The 20,138-nt window shown below is 40.9% G+C and overlaps 1 protein-coding gene across 3 annotated transcripts in view; it reads left to right on the top strand.

Moving 5' to 3' along the window:
- The first annotated feature begins 634 nt into the window (after positions 1 to 634).
- Positions 635 to 20,138, top strand: part of ncoa1 (nuclear receptor coactivator 1) — a 126,012-nt gene continuing 106,508 nt past the window's right edge. For all 3 annotated transcript variants that reach the window (XM_034004273.3, XM_034004274.3, XM_034004272.3), the window contains exon 1: positions 635 to 762. The gene's annotated coding sequence lies outside the window, so the exon portion shown is untranslated. The remainder of the gene's footprint in view (positions 763 to 20,138) is intronic.

Raw genomic sequence — 20,138 nt, 5'->3', positions numbered from 1 at the left:
TGTTTATTATTATACTTTACCATACCTCGCTATTCTTCACTTTGCTATACTTTTACTATGGTAAACGTTTATACTACAACTCATACCTTCTTTACATGAAGGTGTTAAATATTCTTCCCTTGGCTATCACTATAATCAAGTGTAGGATCTGGACAAGCAATGAGATTGGCCTCTTAATTCACGAAAGCTTAAAAATAAGTATTTAACAAATAAACTGTAATAGAAAAAGTGTCCACTAATTCAGTGAATGAATAACTAAATAAGTCCTTGTGGCTTGTTGTTGGTGTGCTTGGTTAATGATTGCTGGGATATTTTTCCCACCTATGAGAGAGTAGAGATTTCCAGCAGTCAGCAGTCACTGAGTAGCTTCTCAGGGAACAGACCATAACAAACAAGGAAAAGGGGTGGGGTTCAGAATTTAGAGCCACCCATAACCATAGCCCTTCTCCCTGGTTACTCAGCATTTTGTTTTATTGTAATTAGGTCATCTTTTCTGTGTTAAATCAGTAAGGGGATTCTGTTTGCTCTGCAATGGGGAATGGAGAGTGTTGAAAAGTTTCTCCTCTTTCCTACCTCCCTCCCTCTTGGGTGGGGTGTGTTGGTTAGGCCTTCTCCCTCAGTGACACACATCCCTCCCTGTCTGTGAGGAGATTATAGCATCAGCAGTAGCAGGCAGCAGTGAGCTCAGCAAGGGAGACTCAGGGAACCGCTGTCATGGATAGCAAACACGCCAGAGGCCTGCAGACTAGCTCTCACACACCGGTAAAGGAATAGCTGCTTTTTGTTTCATTTGTGGGGTGTGTGGTTCTGTCTGCACCTGTGATTATGTGTGTGTGTGTGTGTGTGTGTGTATATATATATGTATATATATATATATATATACATACTTCACCAAAGCTATTGTACATTGCCTTGGGTCGATGGTTAACACTATAGAAATATAATCAACAGTTGTAAAAGGGTTGTCAGTGTGTGCTTATGTAGTGTGTCCGTGTATGTGCTCGTGTTGCTTGTGGTGGGTGTAATATGTGTTTGTTTGTGTGGGAATCTGTTATTGCTTGTTGCTGTTTGCTTGTGTTCGAGGGTGTCTGTGTGAACGTGTGTGAGGTGTTTGTGATCTGTATTGTGGTGACTGTGTGCTTGTGTGTGTGGGAGGGACAATGCAAACCTGTGTATGTAGCTCTGTGGTGTGTGATTTGTTTGGCGGCTGCATGACTCTTGTGCTGAGGTCTGGGCAGAGCAGCGTGAGTTCCTGACTCATCATACAAACTGGCTGATGTTTTCTGTAAGTGACGTGAGATGAGTGAGCGGTTCCTGTGTGGAAAGAGTCAGCTGCTAATCTGTGAATTTAATATCTTGCACTAGAAGAAGAACATTAATGAGAACTAGCTGAGTTGATTAATAAAATAATAGTAGTCAAATAAATGGTACATTCTGCATGGGAAAATAAAAGTAATTATTGGAATAACAGTAAATATTAAGTAATTAATTTTTACTACTTTAATTGAGGATATTTTGTCTTAAAACCATGACAAGTTAATAAGACAACCTTTTTACCTATGCCTTCATCAGTGTAAGACTATAATTGTACTATTGAAAGCCTTAGGTGAAGGTAGATAAACATATTAGAAAACGGTTGTGACATGTGAGCACATATTACCGTAGCTAATTTCTTACTAGTAGTCAATGCTGAATAGAATGTCAGGGGTACTTCTATTTAACTATGGTAAATCTACACATGCTCCTAATAGATAGTCGTTTCTTATGAGAAAAAAAAACAACACAGGGCTGAAAACTTGTATGACAAAAACTGCAAACCTTTTATTATAAATCTCCACTGATATCTAATGAGCACACGCAGTCTATCAGGGATAGGGTTAACGGAACTCGTCCTATAAAAGAAACACAACATTGTCCCTTGATGACAAGAAAAACCTACAAATATGGAAGATTAGGATAAGTCATCGCAAACACAAATGAAACTGTAACTAAAACAAAGTAAAAAGCATTGTTCACTTTTAAGCAATCTGTTCAAAAGGTGGCCCTTTATATCGCAAAACAGGTTATAAGGCAGAGTGATCATGGCACCCATTTGCCCCATAATGTCATTACAAAAGTGCCTGTATTCCTGTTATAAGGCTGAACACAAATTGCCAAATTACTTATGGCTCCCGATTACAGCGTTTAAAAAGAAACTGACAGAAAAATCTTAATTGTGAGCTGGTCTAAATCAAGTTTACTATATTGGAGTCTGACATAAATAATATGTAATTGTCTGAACGAGAGTGTGTGCATGAGTGCACAGTGTTTCTGTGTTTGTACAGTAGATGAGTAAATTTGTCAGAGAAATTATTTGTGTGTGCCTGAGAGAGGCCACAGTGTGTGTGTTGGTTTATGTGTGGCTGTAAGATTGTGTGCAGTGTGTGTGGCTGGATTGCTCAGAGCTCCCCCTCCTCTCTTGTATTGTTGGTACAGTCTACTCCCACCATCCCTGGGAGTGTGTGGGTCAGTCAGCTGGTCTCTCGACTAGCTGGTATTAATCTGTCTGTCAGCGTAGCAGCGGTGAGGGCAGGGGACTGGTGAAACAATGTGAGCACTCAAAACACAGGCAGAACACACAAATACATCATACCATTCAGCACCTATCTCCTGCACATACAGTACAGCAACTGTTAGAAATGTGTGCAACTGTGCATTAGAATAAATGAACCCCATAGTTTCCCTGGAAGTCAGTCAGTTGCATTTCAAGCGCAACTGCAGCCAGGCCCAGCCTCTTTTTTTTCTGAGCCCACTTTAATGAGCAAACGTAAAAAAAAAAATATATGAGATGTATAAATCTATTAGGATTAGAAAAATAAAACATAGCAAGGTAGTATTGGCGGACTGTCAATCAAAACACAAATCTTTAAATCAGAACTAACAGTGTCTATCTGGAGGCGGGACGTAGAGCGAGTGCTCTGGCAATAGTTCAGTGTTGTTAAGGTCATGTGATTGCTCTGCTGGCAGACATGATACTAACCAACGCATGCTTTTGGGATATTAAATTTAAAGTGTTTTCATAGAATGTTTTTTTTTTTGCGTACGAGTTGTATTGAATGCATTTGTACCGTGGGCTAATTTTTTATAGAAACGCTTTCAAAGTAATTTTTGTACTTGATAACATTAATTTAGAAATTCAACTGATGCCTATGATTAATACATTTTTGTGACTAATTTGAAGCTATTAATATGTTTCAATATTATATCAATCGAGTTATTAATCAAATTGATTAATCTGTTACATGATTTATTAAAAGGTCTGCATATACTGTTACTTGCTTGATTACTGTCTTGTTTGCCGTCATCTTAATAGCATTAGAATATGTTTTGTTGAAGAAAAAAAATATGTTTTTGATTGATACAAATTTTGCTGCCGATGTATTTATTTTCAAAAGGTTTTCTTTAGGTTGTGCTGCAGCAGCACTGTGTGTCTTTTTCTTTTTTGGGGGCGTGGGGCTGGGGGGGTCTACTTCACAGTCTTGCATCAGGGTCAGTAAATCCCAGCGCCACCACTGTCCGTACACCAGTCATATTGGGTGCTCCATCTGTTGTAACTAATACTAATTTCTTGAGGTATTTCCCTCTTTCATCAAAATGCTTCTGAACAGCATCATGCACATCCTGACCATGAGTTGTTCCATGCATTGGTATTATTATTGTACATAACCACACTCAGCTTTGCAATGTCGTTAATATCAGTACTTTTGTCAACTGCAAGTGAAAATACACAAGCAGTTTTCATGGAAATCTGTTTGCTGATCTTTAACCTTCTTTGCCATAGCCAAAACACAGTCTTTCACAGTATCGTTGGAAAGTGGCAGTTCCTTTATTTGTTGAATGATTTTGTCTTCGTTGGGAAGTGGTAAGGACCATCAGTAAATGGCTTACCATTCCGAGCCACATAAAGTGAAAGCACACGAGTAACTTGGTTGTACAAGGTTATTACTGTGAGTGACAAATGCAGTGAAGGCCTGAGTTTGGGTTAAGTGCCTGCTTAAGTATTCCTTTTTTTCCATCAGCATTTCTTGGAACATTTTGGTGCATAGTGTCAAACTGACGCTAACACTTGATCGTGAAACCACTCTTTTTGCAAACAACACACATTGCTGTCAATCATATGGTATTCATGAGTCCAGCTGTTTTGAAAGCTTCGGCCAGAACTTGAGCCAGAAGGGGTGCAGTCCAACTTTTGCTTTTGAAAGAGCCATAACAAACACAAAACAATAATAATAATAATAACAACAACAAGTTCAATGTCTGTTCAAATTTGAAACTGAAGAGGGCTAAAGACAATCTGTTCAGTATTCTGAAAATCTGAGATACTTGCACAAACCACACATGCGTGATTTATTTTACTTATTTATTTTTTAAAATTTCCGTGTGACTCCGTAGCAACGCTTCCAAGTGTATTCTTGCACAACGTATACACGTGCTATTTTGAATTGTGGTATATTTGTTTTATTTTGATTCAATTGCCAAGGAATTTAAAGCAGTTATAGAAGGCTGAGATTTTTCAGAATTTGAAAAGGCGGTGTTGCTTGCCTTTTGGTTCTGTAATATCGCCCCTGATCACTCTACTTTGTCTTTACCTTACTGTACAAATCAATCTGAGTAACTGGTCACTTGCAGCCCAGTTACCCTTGAAAATATACGCTGTAATGTATAAGATCACTGTACACCGGCTGCAGTTATCAGGGTCTGAACAAGGGAGGGGAGGGAGTTTATTTTGATTGAACTTTTCAGTCACTTTACCTCCTAGCGCTGTGTATTTCCATTCTACTTATAATTTTAATAAAATGGCGTATTAATATTAAACAGTTCATTAATCTCATTTTGTTTTTAATCCCCCTTTGATTGTTATTTTGTCTTTGTCAATGTCAATGGAAACATAACAAAATAAAAGTTAAGTGTGACCAAACAATATTCAATAATGTTAAAACAAAGTGATGTTAAATGCAATTTTTGAGTAACGATCAGCTTAACCTATAGCGGGTCTGCATGTGGTAAGTAAATCAATTTATTATTATTATTATTATTATTATTATTATTATTATTATTATTATTGTTATTATTATTATTATTTTGATGTTTCAAGCAGGAAGTTCTGCATTGTGTGTTTCACAGATAGTGAAGGTTAGGTGGTTTTAACAAGATGCAATGTATGATGCTGCAGCTGTCACAAAATAAAAAAAGACGTGTTCCTCAAGGTGAGGCGGGGGGGAGTACAATGGCTCCTCCGAGTGGGAGACCTTACCAAGTTCATGGTGATTGCCAAGGTGAATGGGTAGTCTATGCCAGAGAAAGCAGCTCACCTAGTTGCCATTCTGGAGGGCCCTGCTCAGCAAGCAGCATGCCTTGCTTGGTCTATCATCCGGGTGAGAACTGGACTTTGGAGCTTTATGTACTGCCATACACCACCGGTTCAGGAGACGAGCACTCGAACTCGAATTGAGGGACCGACTATACGCCCAGAAACGAGAGCCAGTGAAAAAACTGGGAGCCCTAACCGCAGACATTGAGTACCTATCCTGGCGGGCATTCCAGGACCATTTCATTCATGGGCTTGCACCCAACAAGCTCCTCCGCCATGTCCACCTGGTAGTATCCGCAAGCCTGGAGCAGGCGCTTGAACAAGCGGAAGAGATGGAAGAAGCCCAGTCATGCCGTCGGCAAGCCTCACATACTGTCTGCTGTGCAGAGCTTACTTCAGACCCCGACAGCGGTACTGAGACTGAGGAGGGTGCTGTCTGCGCCGTCCAGTCGTCTGGCCAGAAGAAAGCATACTGCCCATGGGCGTGGCGGCGGAACAAGAAATCCACAGGGAGACCCCAACTCCAGTCACTTCCAGCACTGCCCCCTCAACCACAGGGACATCAGGAAACGACGAGGACCCCTGCCTCCCACCCCCCTAAAACAGCCTCCAACTAAGACTTGCTTGCAGTAGTGGAGAGACTGGGACAAGGGTGAAGCCTTTACGTGATGTGCTCCATCAACGGCTTGTCGTTCCAGGCACTGGTATATACTGGGTCCACCGTCAGCCTGGTGAGGCCAAGTTCCTACCAGCTGACTGCGGCAGCGACCCCAACGACTGGCAGCCCACAGCCGCACAAAATCAAACTGTGACCGGATACTTGTCCTGATCCACGGCAAGCAGACAGTCCACCTCCACTTCTTTCTGAAGCACATGTTCTAGCTTCCAGAGACTGGGGATCAATGCATCCTTGGGCTGGACTTCCTCCAGAGACTGGAGGCGCGACTCGACCTTGCCGAATCCGTGATGGAAGTTGCAACCCAGAAGATCCAGCTAGACACGGCACCAGGGACTAGCCTGGTCACCGCCGCATCACCTCTATGTCACAGAACCCAACTCGTATCTACTTCCTACTTCCCTTGGCCAGCCACAAGCAGCATTGCACCGTCCCAACTCTTCACTGGGGCAGACCATCGACCAATCCATCGTTTCGCCTCCGCCTGTTTCCGTGGGGAGGCGGCTGCCCCCTTTTTTCTCACCTGGGGGCAAAAATGCTCCCGTTCCAGACTTAGAAGAACCAAGAAGAGCTCACTGTCGAGGAGCAAAAGTAGCTGCAGTCCCGCCTGGGCGAGTTTCGGGACATCTTCTCAGTGACACCCCAGGACTGTGGTCGGACCAGCCTTCTGCAGCAGTCCATTGACATGGGTGTTGAAGAAGAAGGACGGAACTCACCAGATCTGTATGGACTACCGATGCCTCAACACAGCCACTTACAAGGATTTCAACCCGCTTCCTCAGATTGATGAGGCATGAGACTGCATCTCTGGCTCATCGTGGTTCAGCTTCCTCGACTTGAAAAGTGGCTATTGGCAGGTGGAGCTGTCCCCTGACACACATCCGAAGACCATGCTGTCCTTTGGACAAGGACTGTGGCAATTCACTGTCATACTCTTCATACCCTGCAATGCCCCGGCCACCTTCGAACGTCTAATGGAGCGGGTGCTGGTGATCATTCTCCGGACAGCTTGTGTGGTCTACCTTTACAACCTCATGGTGCACGCCACCACCTTCCAGTGAACCATGGCCCACCTGAGGTCAGTCTTCCTACGCATTTGGCATGCCCGGCTGAAGCTGCACCCTGACAAATGTCATCTACTACGGCAGGAGACTGTGTTTCTTGGCCACATCGGAGTCCATGGGGTGTCCACCGACCAGGTCAAGGTCAACACGGTGTGAGCGTGGCCAACTCCCTGCTCCGTGCCTCAGGTCTGCAGTTTCCTTGGCTTGGCCTCCAATTGCAGGTGGTTCATGCAGGACTTTGCTCGTATTGCACAACCGCTACATCAACTTACAGAAAAATGGCTCTGGTTTCACTGGAGTGAGGAGTGCCAGGAGGCATTTGACTGGCTGCGGGGCACGTTTACCCATGTGCCAGTGCTTGCCTTTCCGGATCTCCAGAAGGGCTTCATCTTGGATACAGACACCAGCAATGTTAGCATCGGTGCGGTCCTGTCTCAGGATGGACAGGATGGGGAACGCGTTGTCGCTTTCTACAGTAATGCCTTTGGAAACGCTGCGCGCAAATATTGCGTTACACACCAGGAGCTACTGGCCGTCATCCGGGGGGTCAAACACTTCCACCCCTATCTCTACGGTCGGTGCTTCAAGTTGTGAACCAACCATGCCTCGCTCCAGTGGCTTCTCTCCTTCAAGGAGCCCGAAGGACAATTGGCCCGCCGGACAGAGCTCCTCTGGGGCTACGACTTTGCCATTCACCATCGGGCTGGCCGTAGCCACGCCAAATCACAGATGAGCTCTCGCACTGCCCTTGCGAAGAAGCCCAATGCTGCCACTGCGCCAGACTGAAAGAAAAGGAGCAGCTTCAACTGCATGAGGTGAGAGCTGTCACCAGTGCTGGGGAGGAGCTGCCCAGCAACATGTCCATGGAACAGCTTGCGCAGCACCAACGGGAAGTTGCTGTGTTGGAAGGAGGTCGGCCAGCATCTACGCAGCTAGGAGCTCTCCCACCTGGAAGGGATGTTCACCAGTTTCGAGGAGTTGCATAGAGACCTGCATAGAGAAGTATTTCAGGAGGTCTGCCGTCTCCTGGGGATCCTGAAGACCCACATGACTCCACTCCACCCCAGAGTGACGGGCCCATTGAGCATTTCCAGCGGATCCCGGTGACGCAGCTGGCAATCCTGACCTCCAGCCACCAGAGAGACTGGGACCTCCACTTACCCCTTGTACATATGTCCTACCGGATGGTGACCCAGGAGTCCACAGGCTGCACTCCCGCCGCACTGATGTTTGACCGCAGCCAGAGATCCCGGGCTTCCCAGGACCAGAGTACGTTGCCAATCTACAACAGAGGCTAGAGGCTGCCCATGAGTTCGCCCGTCAGCACCTGGAGGGGGCCGGAGCACGCCAGAAATGGGCGTACAAAGTCTGAGCGAGGGGACGGGACTTCAGAGGAGGTGACCTGGTCTGGGTCTACTGCCCCTGGAAAAGAAGGGGGCTCAGCAAAAAGCTGCAGAGTGCGCAGGAGGGACCCTGTCAAGTACTGGAGTGGCTCCAGCGTCAACCAGACAAGCTCCCTCTTGCCACCAGCTGAACCTTCTTCCGCCCAGCAGTTTCCCGATGGTTTGCCTACCTCCATTTCCTCGCCGAGTCCTCCCAGCGGCCAACCTTCTTGTGCGGAGGCCAATCACGCTACTCGCAGGCGGACTCATCACCCTCTCTTCAGTCGAGAGCATCCTGTTTTCCGGCCAGCGACACTATGCAGGGACCCTCATACGACACTGAGGAGTGTTATGTTTCTCCACTCGCTGGCTGCCGACGCAATTTCTGTTCCCTGGAGACCGGAGAAGGCCACGCTGCAGATGGGACATCTGTTTTACCCTGCCGGGACAGCAGGGGCACAAACAGGCAGCGTGTCTCCCCGTCCCAGCGTGTTGCTGCCCTCTGCAGGCAGCCGGAACCTTCATTAGCATGCTGCAGGAACTGCATGCTGGGACCTAATTAGCATTTGGCCGGAGCGGGGCATGCTGAGACCGAGCAATTGGACTTTCTATCGGCTCCGAAGGACAAGTGGACTGGACTGTTCTGTTCCCCTTTTTGGGATGTTAGCCCTTGAGTTATTGTTTGTCCTTGTGTGTACCACCGTCCTGTCTGGGGTAAGTGTGAAGTGTTACCGTATTGTGTGTGTGAGTCATTTGGTGTGACCCCCTGTCTCTCCTCACTTTGTATTGAATGCTCTGACTTGTGTTATGCTCTGCAGCTGTATGGGTTGGATGAATAAAACTTGGTTGATTTAACTCTGTTAAAACTGTCATCATTTCCGGGTAGAATGCATGTGTAGCAGAATGGTAACTATATGTTTTAGTGAGACTCTGTAGTATGTTAAACTTGCTTCAGGCTTGTTGCGAATCTTGTTGTGTTTTTTTTATTTTTTATCCTGACGCTATCAAGGTGTGCCAGGGCTAGTAGCCTGCGCAGAGCTGCACCAACAATGAAAATGTAAACTGGCACACATGGTACTACATTCGTCTGACTTTGTAGTACTCATCAGCCCAGGGAAGAGCATTATGACATGTACTGTATATTGCGATCGCTTGATGATCTAACAAAATGGCAGTTTCAGTGATAAAAACAATAGATGGAATTATACATTTAAAGCACGAAAGATTGCAAACCACCCCTTGTCCAAGACATACACTATTGTAAACAAGTCAAACTTTTATACATGTAGACAAACTTAGTTTTAACCGTTAAACTAGTCTGTATGTTTTTTTTTTTTTTTTGCCAGTTTCGTTGCCCAGCTGAGGTCAACAACAAGAAAATGTAAAAAACGGGTCTGTAAGAGTTATCTAAAGCCCCTTTCACACTGAAACTCCTACCTGGGTCACAATCCTGCGTCGTGTGAAACCACGTAACTGGATTCACCCGGGTCCTAGCGGCCCACCTCAGGATGTGGGTCGACACGCTTTGACCCGGGTTGAGCAAGACAAAATGTATGACGGCTGTTTGAAAGCCGACGCAATAAACAGCCATGGCTGCATGAAGGTTTCACTTCCGCAGTTCTGTTTAGGCATATTTTTGTTGATTAAGACACAGTATGAGCCAGTTTGCAGCAGGGATGTACAAATATTGTACAAAAATAATTACCATGGTAGCTGGTATTGCACCGAACAATCCTATCCAAACATACTCTTTCTGATGGTATGGAGTGATCGATAGTAAATTGCATTTGTTCCATCTATTATGGAGTTCTGTAGAGAAAATTGCTTTATGACTTACGATAAGCCGATAAACAGGCATTGTTTTTCACCGACAGGACAAAAATTTGGTTAGTTAATAATTTAAATTCACAGTATTTTGATAGTAAATACCAATCTTAATAAAATATGTTCAATTCCGAGCTCTGAAGTCCAGAATCAAATGATAAAAAAAAATGTAATCTGAATTTTGACTATCACACTGATTAGCAATATTACTAATCTGAAAATAGACATGTAATACTATTTAAGTGGGACTTGGACAGGAGCAGTAAAATTCAGTAGTATTTTTTATTTTTTTTTAACTGACTAGCTAAGTTACGGTCACATTCAAATCTTCCTACTTATCCAAGTTGTTATTACTAGGGTGACCAGACGGCTCTGTGTTCACCAGGACAGGTTTGCAGACTCCCATCATCACCAATGCATTTAATAGACAGGTGTGTAGGGTTATTCAATTGATCCGTGATAAGCCATTTGTGTATCTCAATTACAACTGAGAAAAGTATTAATAATAAAAGGTGAACTTGTGAATTACTGTATTTCGTGTTTGTGTATTTTTGTTGTGCATACAGATGGAGTTTGCAGCCTTCATATTTAATACATGCTTAACCATAAGAAAAAATAAATAAAAATTAGGGTCCTATGTATTGACACTTGTGCAAGTATTCTAAAAGCATGAAGTTAATTTAATTACCGTGCTGTGTGTAGTTAGACTGACAGTATTGGGTTAAGTAATTGTGACAACTTGTGTTGCCCTTACTGTACAAGTTTGTATTTTCTAAACGTACGGTAGATTGGAAGTATGTTGTTTGGATAATATTGTTAAATAGTTCTGTTTTCACCTAAGATAAACTTTTGTTTCTCATCGCGTTAGCTAATTTGAAGGCACAGATTATGTTAAAATGTGATCCATAAAGTGTGCAAAGTTATAAAGTTATATATTTTCATAAAAGGTCAGCTTAGCTTATTCTGACATTGGTATCTTCCCCAAAACCTTCTGCTTTAAAATGGTTGGAGGCTTCCTATAGTGTTGTTCTTTTGCAGAACAGAAAGCTAATTTGCAATATCAAATAATTGTTAATGCTTTTGCCAAAATATTCATTTTCAACCAGTAAATTTTGTTATATATCATAGTTTAAAATTATGATGTTATTGGTTATGAAACAGTCATTTCAAAATCCCATATACCGTGGGAAACCCAAATTAAAATCTGTACATGGTCAGAACATTTTTCAAAACAGTATCCAGGATATATACGATCACAGAGCGATTGCACAATACAAGCTCAATCAAAAACCTGTTGGTTTAAATAAATAAATAAATCCTTACCCGGCTGATATAAGGGTACCATGTTAGGTTTTTCCTAGGGTGGCACTGCCAAGCACCTGTGTTATGTTATTTTGTGGTACACTATGTACTGTGCTTGCCCTGGCATGCACAAATGATTATAGCTTGGAAAACAAGGAAACACCCATCTGAAAGGGGTACGATGTACTGAGTTTGGCCTTAAAGTTCATTTTAATATAATTGTGTTCACAATTCAGCAAATGTATGTGACTTTAACTGACAAGCAACAAATTGTGTTATCTAAAATTGTAAACATATATAAGATTTTGTGGGTGAATTAGTTTGTCTTGTTCGTAGTGATTTGTGGAGTAGTCAATCACAGCACTGACAGTGTACAATTTTCTGACATTACACGGAGCAAGTTTTGGTACACTCTTGGTACCACTTTCTGGCCTTAGCCTGCCCTGGGTAAATGTAATTCATGAATGTAATGCAGTGAATAATAACACACAGGTGTGTCTGTGCTTGAGTGGTACTCAACTCTGGCCCTCGAGATCTAATCCAGTCCAGGTTTTTACTCCAAGCAGGTTTTAATGTAGTTAATTGAAGCTGCTAAGAGGCAATTAACTAATTTAGGACCTGGTTGGCATAAAGACTGGAATAGATCTTGAGGGAAAGAGTTGAGTACCACTGGGCTAATGCATGCATCTGTGTTATTTTTTGTTGTTTTAGTATTTGAGTAGCTGTGAACGGTTGTTGATCACTTAAAGTTTATATTGAGAAAAAAATTAAAACAGAACAGAAACATGTCACTCTTCCCCAGCTACATCTCATTAACAGTTCAACATCCTTAGCCATACCCTTCCCCCTCTTGTGAATCACTGAGGGTGGTTGATTTAAAAGCAAAAAAATGAGCTTTGTATTAAAGTGTATGTCCCACGGTAATGCTTGTATGCACTACACAGTTTTATTTATGGATTAGAAAGCCGACCTTGCTGTTCTAGCTTTGTATATTCACTAAGCTGCATTCACAAAATGTGTATGCTCAGTCAATGAAAAGATACTTTCATTTCCGTCAAAGACGTTTAATATCCATGGTTCCTAAATATACATTTCAGTACTTGTTTCATTTAGGTTACTTATGTTCGACTGTATAACGTTTTCTCTGTAAAAACGAATATTTGCTTTGTGTGTAATATAATAGTTTACGCGTTCTCCACAGGAGCCACTCCAAGATGATCCATAGTTTAGATTTTTCAGTTTATAATTATATTTATCATAAATTAAAATAAAGATAAAAAAGAAAATTCAATATCAAACTGCCTTTGGAACCATCTGTTATAACTTGTGTTGACATATTACAAACAATTAAGATTTCAGACAATGACCAACCTTTTTTTTCCCCCATTGTTTTTTTTAAACTGCATTTCTAAGCAGCATTTTGTTCACAACAAACTTTCAGCAAACCTTGCTGATGACATTTATATAGATTTTTAACCTGTTTAGTTTGTCTGTATTTGAAAGACTTTTGTATGTCTGCAACTTAACTTATTGGAAATATACACAAACTGGAATGGCAACGTTGTTTTGTATAGCACTGTGCATGTTGCATAATTCAAAGATGTGGTTATCGAGCATATTTAACCTTTTATTGCTTGTACCACAATATTTTGTTTAGTAATGTAAGTAAACAAGTAAGACTGCTCTCTCAATGTATTGCTTTCACTATTTGACAGTATTGAATATTGATCTTATTTCTTAAAAGGAGTGTAATATTGCTACGTGAAATACGAAAAATTTTCACAGTAATAGCTTGTAGTATTTTTTCTTTATTGCAATTTGAAATGATTTATCATGATATTAGTAATGATTAAGCAGTTTATGTTGAGCTTTACCTTGTCAAGTTTTCATTTTTTTGCTCTACTAATATCATCCAAATACTGCTGAAGGAGAAATGTTCTTAATTGATTTATGAGAAAAAGTCAGACTTTTGTTTTAAAACAATACCGAAATATGACTTTGATGTTAAGGAAATGTTTGAAACACTTTTTGTATTTTTGACAATGGATTTACATGTGTGCGTTTCCCTAAACAAACTACAAACCTTAAGTCTTTTAATAGGCACTGTGCTTATGCGTCTGCCTTTAGTGCCAAGGGTCAGCAGTTCAAATCCCGGAGGAGGATGAAAAAATATCATTACAATACATTTAAACAAAAGGGCTTTTCACTGTTCTGTTTACATAAATCATAATCATACTAATAAATCATAACAAAATATACAAAGGGGAGGGACACTCTGCCACAATGTTATACGATTTTAACTTTGTAGTCTCATGATTAGGCTAAACAAATTATTTTAAATAAATAGCGGTAGCCTAAGTTAAATATGTCTATTGATCCTGCTATTAGCTGAATATGATAATATTATTCAAAGTCAATTTCTGATCATTTTTTATGTAACAGAATTGTATAACATTATTATTTATTTATTTATTTATTTATTTATTGTCATACATTGTGTTATACAATACTCTAGCGTATAATTTGACAGCAACCAAACCATCCAAATCAACTGTGATGAAGTGGCTGTGTGTTTACTGTTCTGCAATAAAGAGCTTGGAGACTGCCAGTTGTTTTCCCAACACAATTTGTGATTTTCTTTTACTATTTACTTTTTTCTTTTATTTATAAAACCAAAACAAACAATACCACAAAAAATAAACAAAAACCTAACCCCACTTGGAACAATAACTAAACACAGGATCCCTAACTAAAGTTGGAACGACTAGTCTGTTTATCCAACAGCATCCCAGCGGGTACCTTTATGCTCAGCTCACACAGAGCCATGGCAGGCGTGGCACCACACAAGCCAGCTTGTTCACAGCCCGCCTCTGGCGTCGGGGGCACCGAGTGCTTGCCTGGGTTGCCCAGGTGCTGACGCCTGCCATGGCTCCTCAGATCCAGTCAATGTAAATATTTGCTGGTTCCTGCAACCGTTACCTCGTGAAGCAAATTAATTTATCAATTTCTAATGCAATTTATTGCACTCACTGATCGCCAACTTCGCTCGATGTACATATAAAAAACACACCGGAATACGAAGACGAGGTGGGTGGGAAGCAATTTGAAAAATTTAAAAAATGATTAGAGAGTACAGGATGTTAATTACCACTTCTGGTGGGCTGTGAGGGTAAATTAAACAGGATTGGTGGCACGCGCAGTTGATAGGATTCATAGCATTTTGGTTAAATATGACAGTCAAGAACAGACTGTACACATTATTTCCAGAAGTAGTGTTATTAGAATTTCCTTTAGACATAGAGTCATGTGAGATATTAAACCTGGCTGAATAAACCCATATAATAACATGGAGCTCAAATCGATCATTCACTCTAACAGTTCACAAGTCGAGCTACCAATATAGCCTGTTTTTGTTTCACATTAACTTCTGTTCCTATAAGCAGCACATTTATGTGAATGCTAGATGTAGATTAGTTTGTTTGTTTGTTTGTTTGTTTTTTAAATAATGTTGGCTAATTTTGTCTGTAATTTTGACAGGCCAAATGTGCCTTCACAAGTTATTTAGTTAGTATTTGTTTTGCATTAGAAAGCAGATTCATTTAATGGCAGCTTGGAAGGCAAGGATTGATATAATACTGTAATTTATAAACACACCCGTAATAAAAGAAAACAGATAAAGGGGAAAAATGCAGACTACATACATATCTCATAATTATATATCACGAGGTTAAAGCTCTTTGTTGTGTTGTTTAGTAATATTAGTAGCACAGGGTGTGATTGTGTAGAAATTGTTTTTTGCAATAACTGCGTAACCGAATTTTGGGAGTTTTTTGCGGACCACCTGGAGTTTACTCACGGACCAGAGGTTGGGAACCACGGCACTAATGTAATTATAATGACACACGAACATTATGTGCTAATTATGTGTTAATTGGGTACTAAGTAGGCTACAATACAAAAAGAAAATGCGCTAAAATTATTTAGTTTCAATTATATATATATATATATATATTAAAATATTGAAACTAGGTATATTTACTACAAAGCCTCCACTGCACACCAGCGCTCTGAAGTACGATATTAACAGATCTACAGCCTGATTTTCAGAAGGGGCACATTTAGAGCAATACAGGTTGCACTGCATTTTCACTATCACTTTTTTTGCTCACTAATTATAGACCTCTATTTTCAAAAGGAGCAACAGGCTCACAAAGCCCTTTACAAGTAGTTTTTACGACCCCTGTAATTATTATTATTATTATTATTATTATTATTATTATTATTATTATTATTTATTTCTTAGCAGACACCCTTATCTGGGGCGACTTACAATTGTTACAAGATATCACATTATTTTTACATACAATTACCCATTTATACAGTTGGGTTTTTACTGGAGCAATCTCGGTAAAGTACCTTGCTCAAGTGTACAGCAGCAGTGTTCCCCACCTGGGATTGAACCCACGACGCTCCGGTCAAGAGTCCAGAGCCCTAACCACTACTCCACACTTGAAACGGCAATTGATTTCAGGTGCCTTAACAATCTAATTAGTCACAAATAAATAGCCAAGACTTCCATTCCACTGCCTAAGACTGGGGAAGCGCACAGGGAGTCGCAAATGAAAAGAAAAGAAAAGAAAAGAATGAATCCAAAAGAAAGGAAAAAACATTCCTAGCCCCCCAAGTTGAGCTTTTGCTTGACGAAGTGTTGGAACAAAAGGTCTGGATCAGCTGCTAAACTGAAAATATGGACTGAAATAACCGAAAAGATAAATGCAACGTCTGCTATAAAAAGGTCGACAAAGGAGGTCCAAGATTCTGGGACCTAAAAAAAAAAGTGCGACATAGAATCGACGTCGTAGGGGAACAGGTGGAGGACCACCGACTCCAGCACGCTTTACAGCTGATCAACGCAGTCACTGTACTGGGGATACACGATGGGGCCGATCTAATGGAATCGGAGCGGTCGAGAGACGAGTTGCCTAACACAGGTGAATATATAAATTGTGTGTGTGTTAAAACATAATAATGTTTTCAGTAAATTATGTCAATTATATTCACAGGCAAAAGTAATACCATGGATACTGGAACGTTTTATGGAAGAAAGTAAACTTTTCTATTGTAAATGTTAAAACATGTTTATAGTTTTTACTGCCTTAACCACACAGCATTGCTTTGGAGCAACAAAATAGAGGGAGGGGTAAAAATTAATAAATATAATAGCCTATATATATTTAGCTTCAGAAAGCCCTAAATAGCAGGAAACAAGGGGGATTTTTTTTTGTTACAAACAATGCACTAGAGGACTAATACAATAATAGTACAAAATATTTACAGCACAAGAATCGGGGAAGGTGAACCAAGTGTTGATAGAGTGGTAGGCTAATACATAGTAACACATGTTCCAATAGTATATTGTGAGAATCTTTGAATCATACAGTATGCATATAGATACATTCTTTCATCAATATAAACACATGTATGTTATGTATTGATCTGTCCCCAGGGAATGGAAGGGTTTTTCCAGGGAGCGAGGACAGATGTAATGGTGTCCTCGCAGCCTGAGACCATGTCTGCTGAAACCGTGCAGTGCGGGGCACTACAGAGAAGTGCAGCAGTGTCTTCCTCTGAAAGCGAGGGTGAATGTCCTTTCCCTGCAACTCGCCGCCATCTCACCAGAGAGGACCATCTAAATGCTCTTGAAAAAATAATTTAAAAAATCAGTACGAGAAAGGAGAAACATGTACGGATAGTGTGTGGCATAGCTAGAGAAATGAAACAAATCCATATATTGGTTGACAGGTGGTTGGGTGCCAATGAGTGTCTAATCCAGGAGCTTCACAACAGCAGTACATTACTGGATTGTATGGTAATGGCAATGGAGAAAATGTCTGACACACAAACTGCACCAGAGCCCTGCACTGCCACAACCTCTGCCATATGAACTACCATCGAACAGCAGCAGTATCCTTCTACATCCAAACGGGGTCCCCCACGAGGCAAAGACAAGGCACTTGCTGTGGCACAGCGAAGGACCACCATGGAAAGGGAAGCCACCAAATGGTTGGAAGAACAGTACATTACATGCTTGTAATACATTGAATCAATATTCTGTATTGTCACTGAAAAATAAAAACTGTTAAACACTAACGTTTGTTACATATCTGTGTTTTACCCAAATATATATTTTTTATTTACATATACATAACTAAGGTAAATGATCATACTTACTACGTAGTGAATAATTCATGCATGATCTATTGACATATCTGCCTTGCCTGTGGCACAGGGTAGGATTTCATCATTGTCATCTATGTTCCCTGGTAACATTTCCTCTCTGTGATCCAGAGCAAGCTTCAGACCACGTTGAGTGGCAATATTGTGCAGCATGCAACTCACCACAATGATCATGCATATCTTAGCAGGGTTATAATGTAGCTCACCAGTAGATTTTATGTAGACATCTAAATCTATTTTTCAGAATCCCAAAACACCTCTCAATGGTGTTTTGAGTAGAAATGTGAGCACTGTTGTATTTTGTTTCTGGTTCAGTGTCTGGATTTAAAATTAGGGTCATCAGCCATGGTTTTAGTGGGTATGCTGGGTCACCTGCAAACATACTTTTAGTAAGGTATTAAAACAACTTCAAGTGCAATATGTTATTCAGAAGACACCCTGACAAATACAACTTACCTAAAAGCCAGCCTCTTAGAAGACCCTGTTCACTTTTTCTAAATAAACCACTGTTCTGTAGAATGAATGAATCGTGGCATCCACCAGGGTACTTGGCAACTACATTGGTGATGATACAATGAGCATCACATACAACCCTCACATTTATGGAATGATAGTGCTTTCTGTTTCAGAAATGCAGGTTCATTATACGAATCTGGGCATAATGCAACATGTGTGCAATCTATGGCACCTAATTCATTAGGGACGCCTGCCAGTTGATAGAAAGCATGTTTGGTATTATGTTGTTGGCTCACCTATTGGGAATTTGATATACTGTGTTGCTCTATGATATAGTGCATTTGTGACATCAGTCAGTATCTTTGACACTGACGATTGACTGATGCTCAGCTATCACCAGTTGTTGTCTGGATGGCTCCTGTAGCATAGAAATGTAGAGCTGCTGTAACCTTTACTGGTACATACGGGTATTGCGTAACTTCGGGCTGTTGTCGATTCTAACGCGCCGTTCAACATATCAGACAACTCTGTTATTGTTCCGGTATCTAATCAAAATCTACGCAGAACCTACATAGGAGTTAGATCTAAAAATGTTAGTCACCGTCTTACTATCCTGGGATGAGGGTAAAGTTGTCTTCTCCTCCCTTCTCTCTCTTGCTGCACTCTGAGACTCAATAATGCTTCTATATCCTCCATTGTTGAAAACAACTAACTTTGACAGAGGTCGCACCTTAAATACGACACGGGAGGGGTCATGTCTGTATTTCGGTGTACATAGTGGGCACGTCAGTGTTTTGCACCTTTTGAAAATAAGGCGTTATTTGCAAAATAGAACCAATTAACAATTTCAATTGCTTAACAAGCTATAATGCGAGTGTATTTCCAAAAAGCGCAACGCTTAAAATTCCATTGCTCCACTGACTTTTACGACTTTTGAAAATACAGTTTGACACCTTTCTGGTGTTGCAAAGGTGTTGTGCGACCTGTTTTTCTCTGTGCCTCTTCTGAAAATCGGGCTGCTATTGTGCAATGGACTGACGCATGACTTTTTTGGATGATGGACGCTAAATGACGGAACGTATCCAGTGTGCAATGGCCTTTAGTCCATTTTAAAGATTTTCAGGAAACACTGCTCTTTTCATTCATAGGCTGACATATACACATTTTCAACCACCTTTCCCCTTATTATATGACACAACCTAATTTTCAATACTGACTGCTCAGTTTTTAAAACTGGCTTTTTTTATTTTGAACTATATACTGTAACATAATTTATTAATCCAGTTGCTTTCCATTCATCACTCTTACATGATGTTTTTTTCTTTTTTTTCTGTGGTATGTCCTGAAATGATAATAATAAGCATATTATCCTATTCTCCACACATGTCACTTCACATTGTGACGTAGCCTGGGCAGAAATAAATAACATGCAATGATTGGCTGTGTTAAAAAACAACAACAACAAAACAAAACATTTATGACTTCCTGTCTAAAAACACTTCGTTTTGTAGCTGCTAGGGTTTTGTCTTCCAAAAGCATTTACTCGAAGGCCACAGCGGCCCCTGCTGTTTTTTATAATTGTTTTCATTTTCTTCTGCCACCTGGTCTCAGGAATAACGAAGGGCTGCTGAATCAAGTTTTTTTTTTTGGTTTAGAAAATGCTCAGTTGCTGCCATGCGGCACTGTCGCATCAGACAGCATGGTGCGGATGTAGGAAGTTGCGGATCCCACTGTACTGTACTGTTTAATGTAAGTTGAGGTTCTTAATCCTGCTGCACATGATGTGAATTTACAGTGTTGTGGCAGGTGCAAACCTAATCAAAGTAAAAAGAAAGTGTGAAAATGTT

Source organism: Acipenser ruthenus, chromosome 5 (assembly GCF_902713425.1).
Source record: "Acipenser ruthenus chromosome 5, fAciRut3.2 maternal haplotype, whole genome shotgun sequence".
NCBI lineage: Eukaryota > Metazoa > Chordata > Actinopteri > Acipenseriformes > Acipenseridae > Acipenser > Acipenser ruthenus.
Note: the sequence above shows the minus strand (reverse complement) of the source record. Positions and strands in the feature narration are given on the sequence as shown.